Source organism: Drosophila kikkawai, chromosome 2R (genome assembly GCF_030179895.1).
Source record: "Drosophila kikkawai strain 14028-0561.14 chromosome 2R, DkikHiC1v2, whole genome shotgun sequence".
NCBI classification, from domain to species: domain Eukaryota; kingdom Metazoa; phylum Arthropoda; class Insecta; order Diptera; family Drosophilidae; genus Drosophila; species Drosophila kikkawai.
Genome location: NC_091729.1, coordinates 7339112 through 7355006, shown reverse-complemented (window position 1 = coordinate 7355006; position 15895 = coordinate 7339112). Strand labels below are relative to the sequence as shown.

The 15895-nt window shown below is 37.4% G+C and overlaps 1 protein-coding gene across 1 annotated transcript in view; it reads left to right on the top strand.

The window, feature by feature from the left end:
* The first annotated feature begins 6024 nt into the window (after positions 1 to 6024).
* Positions 6025 to 15895, top strand: part of LOC108081844 (zinc finger protein 425) — a 43638-nt gene continuing 33767 nt past the window's right edge. The window contains exon 1 of the mRNA XM_041777033.2: positions 6025 to 6197. The gene's annotated coding sequence lies outside the window, so the exon portion shown is untranslated. The remainder of the gene's footprint in view (positions 6198 to 15895) is intronic.

Here is a 15895-nt window from a genome sequence, read left to right as displayed (position 1 = left end):
GACTCGGCTGGTCGGCAATGCTAGTGTTTTGCAGGTCTCCTAAATATTGGCAATCAATGACAGTCACTTGTCCAGCGAAATTAGATTTACTCCACGGAAAATGTTACGGCTTTTTACTGAGCAAGCAGGACGACTGCCACGGAGTGGGAAGAACACAGAAGCAAGGGGCAGGCAATCCCCATATGGAGCAGCTGGAACAACTGCAGAATGCTTCGCCCATATTTTCATCCTCGTCCTCAGTGTAGTTGCAATATTTGCGAATTGAATTCGATTGGCTTGCTCGATGGTCGCAGGATATCAAGGGAGAGAAAAAGGATGCTTTCTGCTTCGGGGAATTGAAATTGAATTTGAATTGAAGCCAGCGAAAACAAAGGCGACTCCGTTTAATTTTGCCAGCACAAAGTCCTTTGCCATGTTATGATTTCTGGTTGGCTTGGTAATTGACTGAGAAAATTGTTAAGCAATTGGAAATATCTTATTACGGTAGGAATTTATGCATCCGCGAGCCATCCTTTGAGGATGATCAAATTTAAAATACACAACAGTAATCGAAAAAGTGCAATACAATTCCTGTTCTACCCAGTTCGTTTCGTGTCGCCATTTTATTAATAAATATTATTGTTATTTAATTGTTCAAAAGACCATTACTTACGGACCCGATGGAATACATTTGCAAGAGTAACAATTATTTAAAAGAGATAAGTTGTTTGTTCAGTAATATATTATTTAATTGTCAATAACTTGCCCTTAGAAAAAGGAAAACTATGATAACTCTGGCCAATGTTCTTTCAGCAACTACTATATTTAACTTTTGTGAAAGTAGTAAGCGAAAATAGCTAGATCGTCTCGTCTGGTGATAAGTACTTACGAAAAATTACAGCTTTTTCTGGAGATATCGAAGCTAAGTCTTGAATAATCTTAAAAATAATCCTATGGTGGTTTTATATTATAGCAGATGACATTATAATTTGAATAATTTTATAAAATCTTTTAAAGATGCTAAAACATTTTTAATTCTTTAATATAAGATCAAAATCTTTTGACTTTACTGAAATATTCTTTGGCATCCTAAGCCCCCTCTTTATTTTAAGTACATTTCATTTTAATCCCAATACCACGTTTAAAATAATTTAAAAATTATTGTGACTCCCGGTAACCCCCGTCAAAAAACGCAGACAATTTGTGTTAATTTTGTTTTTCCGGTTTTAAGCTAAATTTTTTAATGGCCCAGTAACTGCGGCTAACTGGAGTCTGTCCATGCTTCCCTGTTCCTGTCTCACTCCCCAATTTTTTCACCATTTTATCAGGCAGCTCCAAAGGCCTGTGCTTCGGCGTGTGCGAGCCCCATTTAAAATCACTTTGCGGCTTCGCCCTCGCCTCATGTTATGCATAAATAAACGATATATGAAGCAAGGGAGGCTCGGCTCCTCACCGCTGTGGTGCCACCTTTGGCCTCTCGAAGGGCACACTGCGTCCACGACGCTGGCTTATCCTTTTGGACTGACTCCCAACGCTGATTGATGGCAACTTTCGGCGCTTGCCAAAGACTAAGTGGTCTGACGTTCTCCTGCCGAGATAACTTTATTGCTGTTGGCTGTTACTGTGGCCTGTGCTGAGTTATGACGTGTTAATAATGGCGAATAAACACCCAAAATTTGGGCGTCATCTGGTTGAATTTAAATGACGGATACGAAGGCCAAAATTTGAAAGATAAAACACACAGCCAGGAGCTGTGCTACTGGAAAATGGTAAAAATGCTGGATTAACAAAAAATTAATTAAAAGAACTCGGAATAACTAATCAAAGCAAAGCTAATTAAACAAAAACAGAATGTAAGTCAAATGACAAAGGATATACCATATTTTAGGGGAGGGTGGGCTGAAACCGGTCTGTCCAGATAATAAAAGGAAAAGAAAAGAAAGTAAAAGCCGAAAACCCTGGCAGCTATAACAACATTACTCCTTAGGTGTTATTCGAGTTTATCATTATCATCAAAAGAAATAAATGTCGAAAGCTACAGTTTCTATGAAAAATAGTTTTAAATCCTTTGCTTTGATTACAGATTTGTAAAAGATGGTTTCCACCATAGATGTGGCTTAGGCCATTAAATTTAAATATTCATAAATTTTTTATGCGATCTAGCCTTAACCAATTTCCATAATCATTTTCGCATGCAGCCTTAGCCTGGGGCGAGCAAAATTCCTTAAGCTCACATAGAAGGATTTTCAACTAGCCGGTCAACGCCCACAAGTTCTTCCCCCTCAGCAAGGTCATGGAGGCATTTCCCACTGATCGAAGACTCCGGCCAAACTATCGTGTCGTTCGATGCTATCAAAATACTTAAATCTTGGATTATTGTGCTGGCCTGTTCATCGGGACTGCCGAAAAGTTGCCAAAAGATTTATGAACGTAATAATTACAAATTTGCTAATTGATTTATTGTCGAGTGCATAAACACCTTTCGCTTAATTTATGCCGCTGCCGTCTGAGCTGGGATGCCTTTCGTTCCTTTTGTATCGTTTGTATTTTCTTTAAATACCTGTTCGGAGTCAGGGAATTTATGCACTAGAGGAGCAACCTGTGAGCCGAAGCAATCAGGCGGAGCATCGAACATCGAACATTGGGCGCGCTTTTCGGGATGGGATGATGTACGACGAATGCCCTGCCACATTCGCATACATACATACATATGGCCACATACTATATATGCTGGCAGACGTATACGGATACTCAAACCGTTCATTATAAAGGAGTCAGGTCGTCAGGTGAGCTGAAAAAGAGAGGCCGACAACCGCAGGCAATCACAGGCAAGAGGCAACGCAAATTAATTATTAATCAACGGAACGAACCGATGCAGCTCCGGGGAGGCGGGAGGAGATCATTCCACGGAGGTGGAGTCTACCAGCCCACCACAGCCCCTTGCCGCGGGATCAGCGATCTGCGTTCCTTGGGCCGGGAGAGTGATTTATGCTCGCGATCTCCGCTCCCAAAGCTAACGAATCCCAAGCCCTGGCCCTGGCCCTGCCACAAGCCCATGTCCAAAACCTCAAAACCCAAGCTCAAACTCAAGCTCAAGCTCAAATCCAAGCCAAACTGACGATGTTGCTTCCAAGATGGTCGATGCACACGATGACGACGGACGACGGAGATTCGATGGAACCAGAAGAAGACAAGGCCTTCTCAGAGGCTTCGTGCAATGCAATCAAGCCCTGCCAACACTCACCCAAGGAGCGCATACATATCCGGGCAGGGTCAATCACTCTAAGGAGCAAGTGAGCTCAGACTCTAGCTTCGAGCTTTATTTGACCTACAGTAAATACGAAAAATACTAGAACTTGTCGTGCTCACCGATAAGCACAAGTGGCAGTGTGTAACTTCCTTATTAAAGACATTTAAGAGTGTTTTTATTTAATTTTTCTAAAAAATTTGTTGTTTATTTCTTGCTTGGCGATCTGCGGTTCCTTAGATAAATAAGTCACTGATGTTTGGCAATAACAAATCCTGAGTTTTGTGGTGCACAGTGACTGACTACAGTGTTGCTCTTTCCGTTACACATCTTGCTCACCGACTTATTTATTTAGAAACTTTATAAAGTAATGACCTTTTTTTTAAATATAATTCAAAGGGACTCTGTGGGGTAGCCTTGTAGCTTCATTATACTTTTTACAATATACTATAGAACATTAATATATGATACTAGGAAACTACATTCTTTCAATTCTAGAAATAGTTTCTTTAGAATATTGAATTTATTTGAAACTCTTTTGGGTTACAGGTACTTCTTTGAAGTATATAAACATCAGACTTTTAAAAATGTGATATTATCGATATGTATGTTTAATGCCCACTATTATCCAAATTATCCACTTAAATTATCCAAAGCTCAGCTAACTATGTTGTCATAGAAACCGACTCTTACCTTTTGTAAGTGTATTCATTCGTTTTAAGTCTATTGCGAAAGCACTGAGTGCACCAAGCTGAACGGCTTCCAGGGAGACGCAGTCCGCCGGAGCACTTTTGGGTTCCACCCATATCAGTCAGCCCCCAAGTACGTCAGTCAGTCAGCGGATGCGAGCGAATGAACGAGTGTTGTCCGCTTGTCCGTTTGTCCGCGACTCGGGCCAGGAGGTGGGCCGTCGTCCGTCTGGCTGTCCACATGCACATGCAATGGCCCTGGCCTCGCCTCCTCCTTGGACTTTTGGTTCTGGTCGGGACCGGATCGGCATGCGATGCCCGGGAGAGAGGGGACTAAAGCTGAGAGGACTTCGAGTGCAGACACCGGGCGAATCAAAAATGCCAGAATTGAAATCGCATTTTAAATCATCTCCCAGTGGTGCCGCTCCCTGCACCTCTCCCCAACGTCCCCGTGGTTCACAGTCACAGTCACAATCGCCTCAAATCTCGAATAACAAATCGCATAATTACGGGGCAGCGAGCGTCCATTGCCTGCCCTCTCGCTCGCACTCACACCTTCTCCCGGTGCTGGGATCGGTCTATCTCGCTCGATTCTTCTGCCTGGAAGCGCAAAGAAGAAGGAGCGAAGACCCGAGATGGCAGATATGAAATATTTTAGCTAAATGGCAGCCAACGAAATAAAAATGTGGGATTGAAGCGTATAAATCAGCGCGAGAGCTGTCTCTGTCTCTGTCCTTCTTTCTCCTCAACTCCTTGGGAGCCTTCATTAATATGTAGATGTGTGTGTGTGTATGTGCATGTGTGTATATGTGAAGCATAAAATCAACCTGAGGCGATAAATTGAAACGATTTTTGCACTGAACACGCAATTAGTTCTCCACTAGTGCCTGTCTCCCCCTCCGCCCCTCGACCACTTCCCTCCTCCGGAGATTGAAGGAATAATCAGAAATAAGAATTATCCCAGTGACATCTGAGAAATTGTTTTCTTTCTGCGGTGCAAAATGAGAGGTTATGATTAAGCCTCTTCCTTTCGATCACTAAAGCCGGTGGCTAATAACACGGGAAACGTTTTGAGTTTTATCGAGATTACTAGATAACTTGAATTGATTAAAATTATGTCTAATTAATATTCTGATAATTACACAGCTTCGTAGACATGGCCAGGGAGACCACACTATAATCTCGAAGGTCAAGGACACTTTATTTTATGAGGTTTCAAAATATCGGAGTCTAAACCTATTTTTGTTTACGAATTTCTGCCCTTACAGCAGTATTTTTTGTTTTTGTTAATTAATAAAAAAAGTTGTTAAAAATGAATAAACTAAACTTTATTTTTTAAGTTAAAATGTCAGCTTACCATTCTGTTATAGCTGTTTTAAGTTGGAAATTAGGTGTGGGTCAAATAAGCTGTGAGTCACTGTAAATGTGTGGAATGTTTTTAATTAATACGCTATATTTTGGTGGCAGAAGTTTTATGAAACGTCACAAAATGATGAATCAACTGTTTTCCTTTTTTATATTAAATTACCTTAAATCACCATTGGGGAGATTTTAGATAATTATTACCATACTGCAAAGGTTCGATTTAAAAAATCCAAATAAGTTAGTTTAAGTTTTTGCTATTTCTTATTTTACAGTCGAATTTATAATGTATGGTACATTTTTGTCTATAAGCTGTGTTGTATCGAAGAAATTTACAGTTTGTGTTTAACTGAAAACTAGAGCAATGAGTTGTTAGTCAGATAAAAAAAAATAAGGCATAAAGAGTCTATCTCCAAAAAAATACCTTATAATAATATATGTATATACATATCTATAAATATATAGATACATACATATATGAAAAAAAATAGTTAATTTATATACAAAATATTTATAATATTAATATTAAGTTCAGAAATTAAAAATACAAACTCGAAGCTCACTGTAAATTGTAGTTTCATTGCGCTCAATACTCATACTCTCTCTGTCGAATGCCGCAAAACGAACTCATTCGAAGTCGAGAACCACTCAGTTATTCGAAAATTGCTCTTCACTAAAACTGCGCTCTCTCACCAAGTGATGCGCTCACGCTCTCTCGGAACTTCGAAATTCGAACTTGACTGAGAAGCAACAGCAACGCCAACGTACGGCTGCTAGTGAAAAGTGCGCTGTGAATAAAAGTAAAGTTTCTTGATTAAATTAAACGAAAGTAGACAAAATACCGCGATTCCATTAAAACCAAGATAAAAAGAACCCATAAAGCTTGTTCTGCAGTGCAACGAAAACTTTATTTCCTTCAGGTATTAATCGCATTTAATTTCATTCTTTCGGCGTCCGCAGAAAATCAGCTGTTTGTTTATGGCTGCAAGCAGTGGCGCTGGCACGTTTTCATCAAAGGGGTTTATTGTAATAGTAAATTTATAGCTTGTCAGACTATTTTTTTTAACAACAATTACTCCAAAAGTAAAATTTTTTTAAGCCTTAATATAGTCTAATCAGTTTTGCCTAATTTAATTGCATTTTATTATTTAATGAGCCTGCTTTCGGTACGCCACTGTACAGAGCGTAACTTCGAAATTTGTGAGCGTAAGAGAGCAACGACAGAGGTTCTAAGAGCGTTTGAGTGAGGTCGAAACATGAGAAAGTTCGAAATACGTATGTATGTACATACATATGTGAATCTGTACACACGTGTGTTTAAATCACAACCCTTTGACCGTTAAGTATTTGAAGATTTTTAAAAAGAATATGGTCTGAACATTTAATTTGTTAATAAGTATGGATCTTTTAAAGACAAATAAAGACATGTTTGTAACATGGTGTATTTTCCAAGCAATCAAATTTCGACATTAAATTAATTATTAAATATGGGCTGGACGCAATTAAGCGGAAAAGTTTCAAGATCAGAAATAAAAAACTTTCAATTTGTCGTACACATTGTAAATAGGAAGCGGTATTGGTGTCATTTCTGAAGCCGTTAATAAAAAGTATCAAACAATTTGAAAAGTCAAGTTTGTGGTGTTTTAAGGTTTTGTTGGATATTTTTAGCATTATAAAAAAATATATAATTTAAGAAGAATATCATATCATATTCTTACGTGTTGATTTGTCGTTGATCATTAAAAAAATATTTAATTATGCGACTCTTAATCTGAAGTATTTTAAACTTTATGTTCTCTGGTTAGGGGTTTTTCTTGAGATAGGGGTGTTTTGATGTCCTAGGGGGAATTTTAGGAGGAAAGAATTTTTGGGGGAAATGTAGAGTTTTTTAAAACTTTTATTAATACTTTTGAACAGGCATTGTACAATTCATGATTTATGCGACAATTGCGACAACTTTAAACCAACTGAACAAATCTTTTTGTGAACGAAGAGGTTTACAAAACCGAGTTTTCAAAATATGTTCTCAAGGCATATGTATAAAAAAAGTGAATATAAAGTAACAATAAGATATTTCTTCTTTATAATTTTGAAACTGACTGATTATTAAAATTTTAGGGGAAAACTGGATTTTTTGGGGGAATATTTAAACTTTTTGAGATATATATATATATATATATAATATAGCATCTCGAATATCAACAAATATGTATTCCAGTGTTTCCAGATGAAAGTTTGCTCTCCCCTAAACAAATCTTCCGGTTTTTATCTAATTAAGGGGTAACATCGCTGTAGAGAGCCATGTGCAAGTAAAAATAATGTTCGTGTCAACTACACGTTAATATACCAAGAACTCAACTATTTTTTTTTTGTAAATAAAATACAATTTGATGTATAACAAAGCATTGTATTTTCTTTTCAATTGGACCATTAAAAATCGATCTATTGCGTTCAAATAAAACAAAAAAGCCAACAGGACAGATCCCAGCTAGCAACATGAGCGTTGTCTGACGCTTTTCTGATACTTTTTTATTAACATTTAAACTCATAAAGTACGCAAAATAGAGTCCGGAAAAAGGGTTTTTTCTTGATCACGGTTTTTTTCTCCCTCAGAAAACGCACATTAAACTAGCCTTTTAATGCACTTAAATAACTCGGATATGACTATTTTCGGTTTGTACAATTTGATTGGAAAAATGTTTGTTTTTGTATTTTTTATTTGACTGAAGATTAGAAGAACAAAGAAATCATTTGGAAAAATTTAATGGATTTTAAATTAAAAATGATATTTTAATCATGAAATCTTAAACAATAATTCTTCAATTTAAACCTTTATATTACAATTTAATCTATTTATTTAACTTTTATTACTTTTTTGTATGATACTTAATCCTAATATAACAATTATTATAATAATACACATAATTACTGGCAGTTTGAAGCAAACTTTGTTTTTTAGTTTTTAAATTTTTAATTAAAAACGCTTAAAAAAATAAACAGATATGTATTCTATTTTATACTGATAAAGGACAATAAATTTAATTGCAATAATTACTTTTAACGTCTGTTTTTATCCAATATTTACGCATTTTTAATTTTCACCACTTAAGAACGTCCGACTTGCACTTTCGTTATGCTCGATCTGAATAGGTTCGAGCGCTCTTTACTTTGCATGCTGGAAAGTATTTACACAAATTCACAATTTAGAAATTACCTATGAACCGTTCATTTTCGCAAAAAAAAAAAAAAAAAAAAAAAACTGGTCAACAAGAATAAACACTAAAATATACGATCGATTGTCCGATAATGTTTTAGGAATTGGATTAGGAAAACTCAGCGTTGTTGGGACCGTATTCTAAACTACAGGCCGATATATGTATATAATTTGTTTAATAAACTTAATGCAAACATCCACTGAATTTTGAGTTTTCGTACTTATCCTAGATAATTAAAATAACTTTCAGAAGAATATTACATTTCAAATTTATAGACAGGGATGAATTTTATCCAAAAAGCAAGAAAAGGAGTTGGCCAAAATAATAAAAATTCAGTCATTTGTTATTTGCTATTCTTAATAATAAATAATAGAAATAATAAAAAAAATAATTCTTCTAAGCCTAGAACTCGGAACGCATTGAATGTTTCACTTTCGCTATAATTTTTTTTTTGGCATTTTAGCAATAAGTTTGAGGCAAGTCAATACTAGAAACTCAGACAGGGTTTCTTCAGGAAATCTTTACAAATCTTCAAAATTTGTAAATATGTTGGCTCCATTATATCCATTATCCATGTATGTATATATTCAAACATGTTTAAAGACACCTCAATGCCAAAGTATGTATGCACTTGCAGAATCAATCCAGTTTATTAAATGAAAAGAACCACTTTCAGGAGATAGTATATAGAGTATTTATATATAACATAATAATTCGGTTTTGATCAAATTTCAAATATCTCAGGTTTGAAATATGGAATGTATAAGTTGAAAACAATTAAAACAATGTCAACGTTTATTACAAAAGCACATATTATATATTTAGATTTAAAGTTAAAGTGTAAAGGTAAATGAAAGATGGCATTTCTTCGTTGTTGTCAACATAAATGAACAAATTTGGGAATACAGGTTTTTGATACTGTTTTAAAACAACGTTTCTATTTAATGAAAATTGAATCATAATTTTTTGTAGATTGCAAATTTCAGTGCTTTTACTTATATTCTCTTTTTGATCCAATTGTAAAAATCTGCGTGCTTTCTATTTTTTTAATGGATTATTTAAAATTAAAAATTTTTTTTAGAAAAACGTATGGTAAGTCGACAAATAACACTCTATGACATAGTGACTATGTACATGGTATGTACATATCTCTCCTTCGTTTATGTCGGGGCGGGGCGGAGCAACGATTCTCCAGCCTTCATCGCAAGTCGAAGATAAAAACCAAAACCAACCCGATAGAGAACAAACAAATTCGTCTGTCTCGCTCTTACAACGCTCTCCATCCGCCTGTCAATCAATCACCTGTCACAATGGCCACGCTCACTATCCCTCGAGTTACACAGACATCGTGCAACTGAGTACCCCGTATGCATTCACTGAAAATAAAATCGCCCCTAATTTCAAGAATCTGGCCACCCCGTTACCATGTTTGATGTTTCAATTCTCTTACCCAATTTTATATATCTTAGATATTAAAAAAAAAAAAGTTGGACGAAGTGAATTTAACCACTTCTGATTTATTTTTTTTCTCTTTATATGTTGTTGATCCGGCTTGTGGTCAGGGAGGGGGTGGAGTACCAAAATAAATGAAATACTTTTATTCTGATTTCGTCGTTTCACAAAATTAAACCCGAAATTCAAAAATATGCAATATCTCTAAGTAGATAAAAATACATATGTCGAAAAAGAGCGAAGTTATAATTTGATTCTAAACAATTTAAGATTGTTACTATGGCAGCTATATAATATAGTCGTCCGACTTGTAGTGAAAATAGTCAACGTTTCATTGAAATAGCTTCAAAACTGAGAGACTAAGTTGCGTAGAAACGGACTAGATCAACTCGGCTGTTGATGCGGCTCAAGAATATATACACTTTTTAGGGTCGAAAAGACTTCTTTACTGCATTGCTGTAAAAATTATAAAAAAATGAGATTCTTAAAGAAACATTTGCTTGGCAACTAAAATGTGTTGCAAGTACAAAAGTTATTAATTAAAAAAATGAGAATAAGAGAGAAAGAAAACATACCATTGTTGAAATATCTACTTTTTTTATTCTTTAATAATTTAGGCGTGGAAAGTTTGCAAATTGGGTTTTGTGGATTTGATAAAATAGTTCTTGGGGTTTTCAAGGGTATGTAATTCTGGTCAAAAATGTAACTACATAGTATATATGATAGGATCCATTTCCTCTTATTGGTATATAAAGTTTCACAAACGGTATATAGCTCTTTGTCTTGGAGTCCCGCATGTAATTAGGATTAGGACTGAGCGGAGAGGGCCAACAAATGATTTCAAAAAGGGGTGGTGAGGGTGGATAGAAGGGTGAGTTTGGAAGTTGAAACAGGGTGAATAGATGAAAGACACGAAGGGCCATTAAAAAATGTTTAAACTGGTTGAGCTGACTGGCTGGACTGACGCCTCCAAGGCCAAATAAAGGGGAGCAGAAGGAAAATTGTGTATACTTTCTTCGACCTTATTTGACGGGGATCCCGTCCTTTGTTTTTCCACCGTGACGCCCCGTACTGCTTTTGTTTTTCATTCCTGCCTCCCACATTTTTCCGGACCGGTAGGAAAATCAGTTTGAGTTGTGTGATTGTGTACGTGAGCATAACGACTCCAATGGCCAGAGCCGGGGCCAAGCCTGGGCCAAGCCGGGGCAGCTCAGCCCAATGGCCACCCCCTGTCAGAATTGATTGATTGAATTGCCACTTTATGAAATTTGTGAGTCTTCGGAGATGTGCGTGGAAATTCGTGTTCTCGTCTCCGTTCTTCCCTTCCTTTCCCTCTGGGGTGGCTTTTCTCAGTGGGTGGGTGGGTTTCGGGGGGTCTCGTGCGGCCCGTGCTGGCGAGGGTTGCTCCTGCTGATTTGTGTTTGTGTGCGCTTTGGCTAACAATTTGCAGCATAAAATACATAAAATTATGTGTTGCGCTGAGGCGGCCATTAAACTTGATAGATTTATGAAAAACAGCAGCCGAAGCGGTGTCCAAAAGCGTAGACGAAAGTGCCTGGGGGTTGAACTCTTGGGGCCCAGGCCCCGTGAAGATATAGCTGATTAAAATTGCAAAATTGTCCAAATGAGATTTGGCGGCCGGGAAATTCTGGTAAATGTCAACGAATTCTTTGAAGTGCCAGAGCAAGTCAACGGGGGGAGGTGAATATTAGCTAGTAATACTAAAAAGTCATTCCTAAATCTAAAATTATCTTTCCTTAAACTTCATTTTATGAGGTGACTTTCTTCCTGCCTTCCTTTTCGTTTATTTTGAAGTTATCTTAGCATAAAGTCAATATAATTTAATCTCTCTTCTCAGAGCCTTAGTCCTCCTCCACAAAAGGCCTAATGAAAAAATATCCAATTTGAATGCAAAATGTAATGGAACAGAAGGCTTATTAGAATAGATTGTACAAATTAAGAGCCTGGCAAGGTAAATGAGCACTGGCAGCGGAGTGAAGTAAAGATACCAACTTGTTACCATTTATTAACTGCGCCCTTTTTAGCTAGCAATTACAAAATGATTGAATGGTAATTTCAGCGAGAAAATTCGGCTTGTGCCCTTTGTATTTCGGGTCTACTTGGCTGGCCGGGTGCTTTGGTCTGTTGCGTGGCATAAATTCCCATTATTTATGGAGGGCTGTAACTGTTTGTGATATTTTATTTCGCGCAAGGATAGCGAAGGATAATTTGCGCACCCAAAACAAACGGCAAAAGCAAAAAAATTCCACCGAACTTAACAAAGAAAAAGCGTCCTGAATGTTTGGAATTAATTGCCCAAGCTCCTCCAATCACAAACAGAAGAAGGAGCCAAGAGAAAGGGAGGAAAAAATGTTTTAATTAATAAAATTGAATGTGTGCGAAAATTGAAAGGATTTTTCCGGCCCCTTCTTGGTGACGCTGTTGTTGTTCCCTTGTTGTTGTTGTTGTTGTTGCCGTTGTCGTTGTCGCATTCATCTTCGACGCTCACTCGCAGGCTCCTCTCATTGGACTCATTTTGTATGCAAATGATTTATACCAGAAAGTGTCCTGGCCGAGAGCCGGAGCCAAACACTGGATTAGAGAGTGCCAGCGCTGGCTCATTTTATTTCCCACCCGCCTAAACTTTTCCACCCGTCGAAAATGGACATGGCCGGGAAACTTTTTTTCCCCCAACCCCGGCCGGGTCGCCTACAATTTCTCAATTGCTTGAGGGGTATCTCTGCTCGTTTTGTGGGAGGGGTTTTTTTTTTTAAATATTTACTTAACATCCTATTATCCCCATGCGGACCAGGACGGGGACTAGCAGCGAACCGCGACGCAGGCTTGTATCAACATAAACAACGGAGGAAGGCCATTGTCGCAGCCCGAAGTGTAAAGCACCCTTCCAAGGCAAAGAGTATAGTATTCAATATGGCCTGTTTATACCCTATTTAGTTAACTGGAAGAATGCGATACATACATAAGTGATTATCAAAAGTGATATTTTATATATGTAAATATCGGTTTTCTAAAATGTGGTGGAATGCTGTTGATCAAGACTATTTTAGACTTCATTGTAAACCCCTGGAAAAAATATATAATAACCTATGGCAAGGGTATAACAACGATAAACTTTCCACACACACACACACACAGACAGACAGCCAACCGAGAAAAATGCAAAAAGGACGAAGGACACGTCTTGTCTGTCACACCAAAATGTCACCGCGGGGTGAATTACTGGCAAACCAACATAGAAAAAATGCAGAACAGCAAAAAAATTTGTTTACTTGGAAAGTAAGTTGAGAGCGGATATACCCTTACAAAATTGGAACACATACATATGTAGAAGAGGAATTTATAATGATTCAGCTAAAAGAATATATTCTGTATTATAAGAACTTTAGTTTAAAATCGGAAAATTCGTATAAATTGTTCAGCCAACGCTTTACTTTCAGTGTATTTAAGGTCGCGGTCAGTGGGAAAAAGCAAACAGAAAGAAAATCCCCCCAAAACAAGGCGCTTCTCTATGTTTTAATGTGAGCAGGACAACACGAGATCGGGACACGCGCCCCACAAACACAAACACAAATGCAAACAAAGCGCCAGGAAAGCAACGGTTCCGCAACAGACAGAGACCGAGAGAGGTAGAGAGAGAGCGAGAGAGAGCTGCCTGGAAGGAGGGGTGGAAATGTGCCAAGCGTGTGAGTGATTTATGGCGCTGCGAGTGACGAGGACGAACCAGAATTCTTCAGGATAATGCCGACATAACGAGATTGTTTTATGTACACATTTTCTCCTTGTTTGCGCCGTCGTTTCGTTGTCGTTTGTTGGCTTTCGGATCCGGATTTCGAAGAGCGTCCAGGGGAAGGGGGGGCTTGTAGGTGGAGTCGGATCCGTTATATGTACACATAATGACACTTTTCGCTGACTATTCCCGTTCGCTTGTTGTTGGTGTTGCGCACTGGAAATGGGGGCGAGATAATGTGTCTGTGTCTGTATGTGAACACAGCCTGCGCCGTTGTGTGCGCCTTATCTGTGTACATAACCTCGCCGCGTCTGTGTGCGCACTTATACCCAGAGGACCTTCAATCACATCCGTAATCCTCGCTCAGCGCGTTAATGAGCTCCACATTAATTTGTCACCCACAAGGGCTCACCTGATATTATGTTTATGCCCCCCGAAACTGACAATCGAATAAAGGTTTGCGAGAGCTCGAAGCATACCTGGATATCAGTTAATCTAATTAAAGGAATTTCTTTTTCTTGCAGTTTTTTATTTATAACTTAAGAACTAAGGAATCACCTTTTGAAAGAAAATTAGTATTCGGTTAAAATTAGAAAAAGAAGAAAATTAATTCAAAATATCCTAACTAATTCAACTTAAAGTAGGAAAGCTACTGTCGATAGTAAGCTTACTTTTTAAATACTTTCTTTTGCACTTGCACCCTAATATCCCAACTATTTCAAAACAATTTAAAACTTACAATATTGGAATATCGAAACAAACTAAAACTTAACAGCATTACATTAGCATTAATAAATTATATACTTAACCCAGTAGGCCATGTCAACCCATAGCAATTATTAAAACGGAAATTAAGCAAAACTAAACACAGCATAAATAAGTATAAATGGTTAAGTGTACAATTTACGACTTTGTTCAGTTTGCTGGCACAATTATGTGTATGGTAACAAGCCAGAGATGCATGATTCATTCCATTCATGGCTTTCTTGGTCTGTGTCCCTTTTGTCCTATGTGATATATTCTTCATAATTTCTAATTTCCGGCTAAAAATAATTCTAAACATTAAGTAGAAATTATTTGAAAAACTTTTTCGGTCCGGCGTCTTGTTGTTGTTGTAAATTTACAACTATACTGAGCAGCCGAGCCAAAGGGAACGACCAAGGCGGGAAGGAACCCCCTTGCCAACCACCCCCACGACCCGACCGTCGATACAAACAAATTCTCATTAAAGGCGAAGCGAAGGCTGTAGTTGAAACCGAGCTAACCTAAAAATGGTACACGGTTAGAAAACAGTAGTATTAGTGCTACATATTTCGTTTTTAAAATGGGAGTTGCTGCCAAGCGGAAAGTATCTACTTTATAATATAATTTGTACAAAAATATAAATAAAAGAATGGAATTTTGTTTTAGTCTGACAGATATTTATTGGCTTTGTATAGTAAAACTTGTTAAATCATTGTAAAAGTGAAGAATACAAAACCAGTGACGATGAAAAACTGTATCCAAATGGTTCAGATATGTTCTATATGTATCTATTTTGATTTGCGAATAATGTAAAAACAACAGATCCTTGTGTGAGCTGATGTAGAATCATTCCTTAAACATTTCTTAAACCAAATAAACTTTGTTAAATTGCAATAAACTGTGATGTATCTTTAAAATATCACACTTAAGATCGTTTTAATCGCTCTTCGGCTTTAGCTCTACTGTGAAGCAAACTTTATGGAGGTCGTATTTCATATCATCTCACGATTATTTTAAATATCCTATCTTAAATATTTCCATATTTAATTGAAACTGAACTACTACCAACAAAACCGAACTTTATTATTAATTTAAAACGAGAAGATTAATGCAAAATGATGGATATTTTTCACTGTGCAGACGTACCAAAATTTTAAGCATGTAAATGAGTCGAGCTTGGGTTATCAGAGGAAAAATGGAAGTGGGTGGGATGGCAGTTGTTAGCCAGGGGGTGGTGTACAAAATATGATTTTGACAGAAAACAACAAAACAAAATCCATAATTCAGGATAAAACATAATTCCACAAGCGGGGAGAGAGAGCAAGAGCGGGAGCGAGAACATCCCACACAGATGCACAAGGAAGCAGAACGGTCTGGATGGAGAGCGCCGGAAAAAAAAACAACATTATGAATTACGGTAAAATGGCGGGAAAAGGCAAATGAGCAACGGCAAGGGGCG